At 52.4% G+C, this 9,235-nt stretch overlaps 1 long non-coding RNA gene across 1 annotated transcript in view; it reads left to right on the top strand.

The window, feature by feature from the left end:
- The window catches only part of LOC139060621 (uncharacterized), a 46,839-nt gene extending 38,165 nt beyond the window's left edge, over window positions 1-8,674 (top strand). Inside the window, exon 2 of the long non-coding RNA XR_011514975.1 lies at window positions 8,350-8,674. This is a non-coding gene — a long non-coding RNA (uncharacterized lncRNA). The remainder of the gene's footprint in view (window positions 1-8,349) is intronic.
- Window positions 8,675-9,235: the final 561 nt, after the last annotated feature.

Raw genomic sequence — 9,235 nt, 5'->3', positions numbered from 1 at the left:
CCAAAGTATACAGCAGATGAAACGTGTCATAGCCAGAGTAAAATCATGAAAATGAAATTAAGTCAGGAGCAGTCACAGTCAAATATAAGTTAGAAGCACTCTACAACCCCCGAATGCAGAGATCTAACTTGGCTCGAACTTGACTTCTGGCAGTCTCAAGACAGCTTCGCCGCGCGTCGTAAATCGTGCTTGATCTTGCGGACGACTTGGGAACGACTTGGCTGCGTCGAAGTCCGCTCAAGTTTGAAGTCTGCTCCCGGGCTAGCTTGAAACTGACTTCGTGTGTTATTCCAACATGGCAGCCTCCCGAACGGACGTCGCGCGGAGGTTAGCTGCTTTCGAGTTTGCTTGCTACGCCATGGATACAGCATTTTCAGAGGCGCAGCCCTTGCCGAAAATTCCGCGACCCACCCTACGTGACCGAGGGAATTCGATGGAGCTGTACGACGACGAACAATTCCTCGGTCGCTACAGATTCACGAAGAACGCCGTGCGACTTCTCGCTACGTTGCCTATCCGGGTAAGCTGGGACAATAGAGGACAGACTGTGTGCCTCCTATGCTGCAGTTGCTGATGGCTGTGATGTTTTACGGCGCTGGCACGTTTCAAACAGTGACCGGAGGTCCGGTCCGCATTCCTCAGTCAACAGTGTGCCGCGCAGTAGGAAAGGTTACTCTGCTCATCGCGAAGCACCCGCGCTGGTACTGGTGCGCATCCCGCAGTCGCGGAAAGATTGATTGCGAGCGTATTTTCTTATCTCCTGTGACTACACATAATAAAAAGTAGCCCAAATAAGTCAGTCATGCAGAACATGTGCGCTTACCAGTTTTGTGGCGCTTTCCCTTTTATTCCGCAGCTTCCTCTTTCCGCTTTTGCTTCAGGTTGGTCCAGCATTTTTTCAGTTGGTGGTGATCGCGCCGCGTAATCCCGTGGTTGGCATTCAAATGTTTTGCTATTTCTTTCCATGTCTGATTCTTCTTGGTCAACGACGCGACGTAAGTTTTCTTGCATTCCGCAATATGCTTGTAGCCGTTCAGGAGTGTCGTCGGCAGGCTCCTTTCGTCTTCTTTACAACGGGCTGCCGTGTTGCGTTGCGGTGCATTCTCTTGGGAGGAGACCGTACGTGAGTGCGACATTTCAGCGTCAAAGCCTGTTGACAGAACAGCAATTTCGTACCAAATGCGGCGCGCGGCCGTCGCGCGAGCCCCACAACTTGTTTTCCTAACAGACGACACTTTCCTAGCAGACGACACGCACTGCCAATTTGCGATGTCTACGACGGTGCCGCACTCTCCCTCTCGTTGTTCTCGACAAACCCTCCATGCGAAGCAGGCAAATCGTTTGCACGTGTCATTTTATTTATTTATTTTGTTTTCTATCGGGTGTTGTCACCCATATGGGTCCGGGCAGGGGACTCAACGGCACTCGGTACTCTTTGTTCACAGCACATGTTGCAGTTTTTTTTTCTTGTTTGTGACTCCGGCCTAGTGCGTTCGAATAGGTTGGCTTTTTCTTCAAAGGGTCACGTAGCCCGAGCAGAACACGGGCCGTCGCCTTCCACCTCGAATGCCTAGAGGCGAAAAGGGACGTGCGAGCTCCCTCAGAAACCGACCGTATGCCTCGTCTCGGCCTCTTGTATCCGGTTGCCGGCCCAGACGGCGCATGAACGCCTTGCGGCAATCGAGAAAAAAAGCCGAGAAAGAAATGACAGACGAACAGACGGGGGCATGATCGGCAGACGCTGCCTCAGGACATCGAGACGACGGAAGAGTGCGCGCGCGCCCGCCGGGACCCCGACGAGCCGAAGTAGCCATCGGCCGGCGGCGGACAAAGGGGGCCGCCGCCGGCAGAGAAAAACACGTACGCACCTTCAGACGCCCCGATGTGGTCTCCCCGGGACCCGACTTGCGCGCGCTTACCCGGAGTGCACGCAAGCAGGGCCCGATTCCCGCCAAAATGTTAGCCAATAGCGAAAGCCTGTTGACCTTCGTGTGGGCGGGATGACAGCAGAGCGACAGTGTTTTATGACCCGCTGCCACCCCGTCCAGGCAGGGAGGAGAGGGAGGACACGGAGCCCCCCTCTCTAAAGGGACTAAAGTCAGAGGACTAAATTGTGCCGTTGATGCCCACCGTCGACCGTTACCTTGCAAGGACGAACATTTAGTCCCACAAATTTGCGCACGACACTTTGCCTCTGCACACGGCACGCACGGTGGATTAACCGTTGATCCAAAGGTCCAACGACTGCCGTTAGTCCCCTTTTCCCCGTTTTCGGCTTAGAGTGTATGGGCCAATGTAGCGTGGAAGGAACTTCTCACAGAGGCCTGGGGTGCGGACTGGAGTCCAAAGCAGGACTTGGTCTCCAGGGTGAAAACGTAGGTCACGGCGTTTGTTATCGCAGTAACGCTTGCGCTCAGCTTGGGTACCTTCTGTGCTTTGCCGGGCGATTTGACGGCAATGTGCAACTCGGGCAGCAAAATCTTCTGGAAGTGACGCGTTAGGCGAAGAAGGTGCGAAAAAGAGTTCTCTGTCGAATATGGTGGAAGGAGATCGTCCATACACAAGGAAGAAAGGGCTGTAGCCGGTAGTCCGTTGAATAGCAGTATTATATGCGAATTTCAAAAAAGGAAGAATTTTATCCCAGTCAGTGTGGTCAGGACGGATGTACATGGAAATCATGTCAGACAGCGTACGGTGGAAGCGCTCAGTAAGGCCATTGGTCTGCGGATGATAAGTAGAAGTAGATTTGTGGACGGTATTAGTGGCTCGAAGAACTTCCTCGAGAACTTGTGAAATGAACGCCTTTCCACGGTCACTGAGAAGAACGTGAGGAGCCCCATGGCGCAAGACGATGGCGCGCAAGAAAAAGTCGGCGACCTCAGAAGCGGTGCCGGATCGCAGAGGGGAGTCTCGGCATATCTTGTTAAATGGTCGACCGAAGTGACAATCCAACGGTGACCGGAGGGTGTCAACGGCAAGGGACCATATAAATCAACGCCCACAAATTCAAAAGGTGCGTCCGGGGAAGGGAGAGGTTGTAGTAAACCGGCAGGAGGGGATGTCGAGGGTTTGCGGTGCTGACATGACGCACAAGAGGCAATGTATTTGGACACCGTTGTGGATAGGCCAGGCCAGAAGCAGCGGGTCTTTATGCGGTCGTAAGTCTTGTGGAAGCCTAAGTGGTCAGCCGATACATCGTCGTGAAGTGCCTCTAATACCCGCAAACGAAGGCAGCGAGGTAGAACTGGGACCCACCGGTGACCTGTTGGGTGGTAAACGTAGCGTTGTAGCACGCCACCTTGAAGGCGGAAATGTCGAAGTTGGCGTCGCAAGCGGCTGTTGGGTGTTTCGGCAAACCCACTAAGGCGATCCATGAGAGCTCGACAGTAGGAGTCGGCCCGCTGAAGTGAGACGAAATCAGAGCGTGATGAAAGCTTAACTTGGTCCAGGGGCGTTATCGAGAGTTTGTGAGAGGCAGGCGTAGCATCGGAGTGACGTGGTTGGGAAGACGACGGCGCGTTACCTGGAGAGAGTGAGAGCGGGCAGCGAGACAATGCGTCTGCATCATGATGGCGTTTTCCAGACTTGTACGTTATAGTGAAGTCATATTCCTGCAAGCGGAGTATCCAGCGTCCTAAGCGTCCTGACATGTTTTTCATTGATGACAGCCAACACAGAGCATGATGGTCGGTGACGATGGTGAAGTGGCGGCCGTAAAGGTATGGGCGAAATTTCTGAATCGACCAAACGATAGCCAGGCACTCTTGCTCTGTAATGGTGTAGTTCCGCTCAGCTGGAGAAAGTGTTCGGCTGGCATATGCTATGACTTGCTCTTTATATGCTGTATTACGTTGCAGAAGTACTGCGCCAATACCTTGTGCGCTTGCGTCAGTATGGAGTATGGTGGGGGCACGATTATCGAAGTGGCGAAGCACTGGTCCTGAAGTAAGATGCCGCTTAAGATCTTGAAAAGCCGACTCGCAGTCGCTAGTCCACGTGAAGGAGGCACCGGTAACCAGTAGCTTGTGTAGAGGAGCTGCTATTGCTGCGAAGTTGCGTATAAACCTACGAAAATATGACGCCAAGCCGAGGAAACTACGTAGATCTTTCCGTTGCTGGGGGCGAGGAAACTGAAGAACGACACTAATATTTTCGGGGTCAGGCTGGATGCCATCTTTTGAAACGACGTGACCCAATACTTTTATTGTTTTGCTTGCAAATTTGCATTTTTTTGTATTGATCTGGAGACCAGCATTCGCAAGGCACTTGAGAACTTCGTCTAATCGATGAAGATGTTGGCTGAAGTCAGACGAAAATATGACAATATCGTCCAGATAACAGAGGCATGTCTTCCATTTTAGACCACGAAGTACGTTGTCTATCATGCGCTCAAATGTGGCAGGAGCATTACAAAGGCCAAAAGGCATCACGTTAAATTCATAAAGGCCATCCGGTGTAGCGAATGCGGTCTTTTCTTTGTCAGTCTCGTTCATCGGAATTTGCCAATATCCTGATCGAAGATCAAGGCTGGAGAAATACTCCGCCCCTTGCAGTGTGTCCAAAGCGTTGTCAATTCGAGGTATTGGATATACGTCCTTGCGTGTGATCTTATTGAGCGCTCGATAATCCACGCAAAAGCGAACTGAGCCATCTTTTTTTCTTTACCAGGACCACGGGAGACGCCCATGGGCTAGATGAAGGTCGTATTCCGCGCAAGCATGTCAGCGACCTGTTGTTCAATGACCTTTCGTTCGGACGGCGATACACGATAGGGGCGTCGTCGTATTATAGCGGAACCATCAGTTTCGATGCGGTGTGTAGCCGCAGGAGTTTGGCTCAACACAGGGGAACAGCTATCGAAACAGGCTTTGTGTTTTGCCAAGACCACCATTAAGGCTTCGGACTGCGCGGCTGTTAAGTCAGAACCAAGAACGGCTGGAGGAGGGAAGGAATCATCCAAACCTGAGGTTGGTGCTGGCGATGAAGAAGGGCAAAGCGTGACTAGAGAGATAGGTTGAGTGTCGGCGAGGGTTGCCACAGTCATCCCTTTGGGCAGCATCACAGGATCTTGGGTCGTGTTGCAAGCAGACAGAAGGGCACGGCCGCGTGAAAACCGGACGAGACAGGTGGCAATGAGAATTCCGCGAGAAGTACAGCGGGAAGAAGGGGCGACTAGGGAGTCTCCGTCGGCGATCTGACTGGATGGTACGGCTACAACGTCTTCGTGACCAGGACGCAGGACGTAGTCTGCAGCGATGGCGAAGTTCACGCATGAAAGTGAAGAGTCCGCAACAGGTTCAAGCTCTGTATCCGTGATGTGGACAACTTCCTCTCTACATGGAATGACGGCTGAAGCAGAATGTAGGAAGTCCCAACCAAGTATAAGTTCATGGATACACGTTAGAAGGATGATAAACTCGATGTGGTGGCGTATCCCGTCGATGAGAACACGAGCAGTACACTGTCCGTCAGGGTGAATGAATGCGTTATTAGCACCACGCAAAATAGGTCCAAGATAAGGCGTTTTTACTTTACGGATCCGGGAACACAGATCACTCCGAAGAACAGAAACGGCGGCACCGGTATCGATGAGAGCTGACGCGGGAACACCTTCGACAGTCACAGAAAGCATGTAGGCCGGGTGAACAGGAGGAATTTTTGAAGACCGATAAGAAGCAGTTTCCCCTCCAAAAACTGCAACAGTTAGTTTTCCGAGTGCTGGTCAACAAAATGGGAAGTGGGACGAAGCGGTGATGTAGAGCGCCGGTAAGGGGATGGAGAACGACGTCTGGCCGAACGGGAACTGTGAGGCAGATTGGGAGCAGCTGGTGGAGACGGAGAACGCTGTTGAGGGAACGAGTGCGGTCCGGGATAGTAGTCGTCTTATCGGCGAGTGCGGTCTCTTTCGTGCTCAGCATAGCCTCGCCTTTCATCCTGCTGGTGCCGGCGGCAGAAGTGAGATATATGGCCGCGTATACCACAGTAAAAACAAACCGGACGAGGTGGACGCCACTGAGGGTACGATGGCGCAGCAAGTGCTCTGGTTCCCATCGAAGCCAAATGGTCATAGGAAACGCCAGTAGGCACGGAAGTCACGGTAGGGGTGGGTAGCGAAACAACATCCGCGTAGGTAGGTGTGGAGCGCGCTACCGGAGCAAGATGCGTCGTGGGTGTAGTCATCGCTGTCAACTCCTGCTTTACGACCTCGCGCAAGTCGAAGGTGGGGGTTGGTGCGCAGGCAGCAGGGGGACGCTTTAGGTCTTGTAGTTGAAGCTCCTCGCGGATGATGGTGCGGATAAGAGCACGTAGATCTGGAGAATGAGGAACCTGAGGATCGCTGCTGTCATGTGGAAGACGAATAGACTGCAGCTCGTCGAGGCGTTGACCCGTTGAAGTGATGTCTTGGACAGAAACCGGATTTTGCACGATGAAGGCGTTGAACGCGACAGGCCCAATGCCTTTTAAGATGTGGCGAACGCGTTCGGCTTCCGTCATGCTAGGATTCGCACGGCGGCACAGATCTAAGACATCCTCTATGTATGAGGTGTAAGACTCTTGGGGAAGTTGGCGGCGCGTTCCCAGCTTCTGTTTGGCGACTTCTGCACGGCCAGACGAGGAAGCGAAGATTTGCCGCAGCTTCGAGGTAAACGTGGACCAATCCGCGTTGTCGGATTCGTGGTTGAAATACCACGTCTTCGCAACATCGGTCGAGTAGAAGGCGACGTGCCTCAATTTGTGGATGTCGTTCCACTTGTTGCAAGAACTCACGCGGTCGTAGTGGTCGATCCAATCGTCTACGTCATCACCGCGGAGTACCGCAAAGACAGGGGGATCGCGCTGAGGGCTCGTCACAGTCCAAGAGGGCGCCGCAGGTGGGGTCGTCTGTGCGGTAGGGTTTGAGGCGCCGGAAGGGCCGGGGTTGGAAGTGTCCATTGCTGTAGGGGTAGCTGGGTGCAGGCGGCGACCGGAACGGAGCTCCAGGGAGGAAGGGAACGCGAGAGGACGTCGGGATCTTGACGTACCTCCACCACTTTATAATACCGAGACTGATCGAGTTGTCCAGCGCTGTTTATTCCACAAAAGGCAACGCTCCCAGCTCACGCGCGAAGAAGTCGAAGAACAGGGAAGATGATGATGGCTATGTACAAATGAAAACGACGAAGTACGTTAATAGTGCTTACAATATATATATATATATATATATATATATATATATATATATATATATATATATATATATATATATATATATATATATGTATGTAATTTGTCAGACACAATGAAGAGTGCTTACGCATGATGGGAATACGAAGGCTTTGTAGTCCCTCTGGTGAAATGTCTCTTGTCAGTGCAAGCTCTCGCCAGCGTTCTAACTGCGCCTCGGCGAGGCCATGTCAACACTCGCCAAGCGTCTTAACGCGCTTGCTTGCCCGCGAGGTGTTCTTAACTCGAAGGACCGCTCAGAAGCCTTCAAATGGACATTAGTGATTCTCATTTTGTGCGTTTAATTTACACACTCATGACGTGGCGCCACGTCCTCCCCATTGGGTGCGCCGTCCCCACGATGCACGCGCTGTGGGCGGCGCTCTTGGTCGAGCAGAACCGCGGAGCCTTGGCGTCGGGAGCTCGCCTCGCAACGCGGAGGCTCCGTGCCCGCGCAGACCGACATGTGCGTAATTTTCTTTTCAAAGACATTGACTTACTTTGTTTACAGGAACTACTCTGAGCAAGTGTGACGTCAAGTCTTTGTACATTGTGACGTGTTTTACTCTCTGCGGTGTCGACCTTGTTTGGTGCGATCTTTCGGTCACGCTGTCGAATTTTTGCGTAATGGGGCGCATTATGCTTCGTCATTAAAAAGAAAGCGCGCACGCACACACACGCACACACACACACCTCAAATGAATCAGCTCTTAAAGGAGTACTGACACAGAAAAAGTCCACGTGGTTTTTTCTGCTTTAATAAGTAGTAAAAATGACCCAGTAATCACGGCACGAAACCTCATTTACTTCATAACGCGACAGGTAATTATTTGCAGTCTTTTTTGTAGTGACCAATCGAAGTTTCGGTTCCAGAGAGCAACGAGACGGGACAAACGGGAATGTAAACAAAGTGGTCACGTGTTCGCAAAAAACCATGACGTATGCTCTGATGCGCAGCCAGCGTGCGCGACCAACTTGCTAAATATTGTCGTGCGACTGCCGCATTGGTCGGACGACCGCAGCCGATGACAGCGCCGGTAGCGTGAATGTCATGGCCACGTGGTAGACCCGGCGGGGCGGGGCGGGCGAGCGGGTGCCTCGCCGCTCCCATCATGTCTGTTTTTTTTTTCTTTTGCGACGTTCCAGACACCCTGCAACACATGGTCCAGGATTGCCCACTGCGTGGCACACCCACAGACCCTACCTCACAAGCTCCACAAGACGACTCCAAAGAAAGCCGCCCCATAGAAGCACAAGAAGAGCGCCCCAAATCACCGCAGATCCATACCATAACCGAAACGTGGGAGGCCAAGCTTTCCTCCGATGACCTGGACGACCAACGCAGTCTCGTCGCCCGGGCCAAAGAGGCAGCCCAAGCCAGAGGGTTCTTGGAATAAGGAATCCTCCCACCTAGGGTGAACCGGGTTCTGACTCGGTTTACCGTTTCGGAAAATAAAAGTTTAGTTCTCTCTCTCTCTCTCCCTGGTCGAAACGCGGGCCTCTTTCGCCGCTGACGGCGGCACATAAATCGGCTACAATTTGTTTCTGACGCGAAATAACTACTAGAATAAAGTGACCTCGAAGGCCGCGAGTTATAATACGTTGTGCGAAATATTAAATCGTTGGCGTGATTTCTAATCGGACGCGGTAAGCGCAGACGCGCCAGAAATCGTCTGTATACGAAGCGGCTCGCCTGACTGGCCTGTTTACGCATCGCTACTAACGGCACCGGGAAAACTAACCGTAATTTCACCTATGAGAAACATAAATGTTCAGACATTGATTGTGCTGACGAATTTAGGCGCTTTATTACGAGCTGCGGACGCATCGCAAGGACCCTCGGCCCCGGATAGACGGCCGGCGAGCTAGGCCTACATCGTCTCCCAGCGATCGCAAGCCCGCTTGGCATGCTCGTTCGCTTCTGTCGGCGCCAATGAAATCAAATGTGCTGCAATTTATGCGTGACATAACTGCGTACACGTTGTGCCGACTAACATAGGCGCTTCGTTATACGAGCTGCAAGCGATCGTGT

The sequence above is a fragment of the Dermacentor albipictus genome, chromosome 5 (assembly GCF_038994185.2).
Source record: "Dermacentor albipictus isolate Rhodes 1998 colony chromosome 5, USDA_Dalb.pri_finalv2, whole genome shotgun sequence".
NCBI lineage: Eukaryota > Metazoa > Arthropoda > Arachnida > Ixodida > Ixodidae > Dermacentor > Dermacentor albipictus.
Note: the sequence above shows the minus strand (reverse complement) of the source record. Positions and strands in the feature narration are given on the sequence as shown.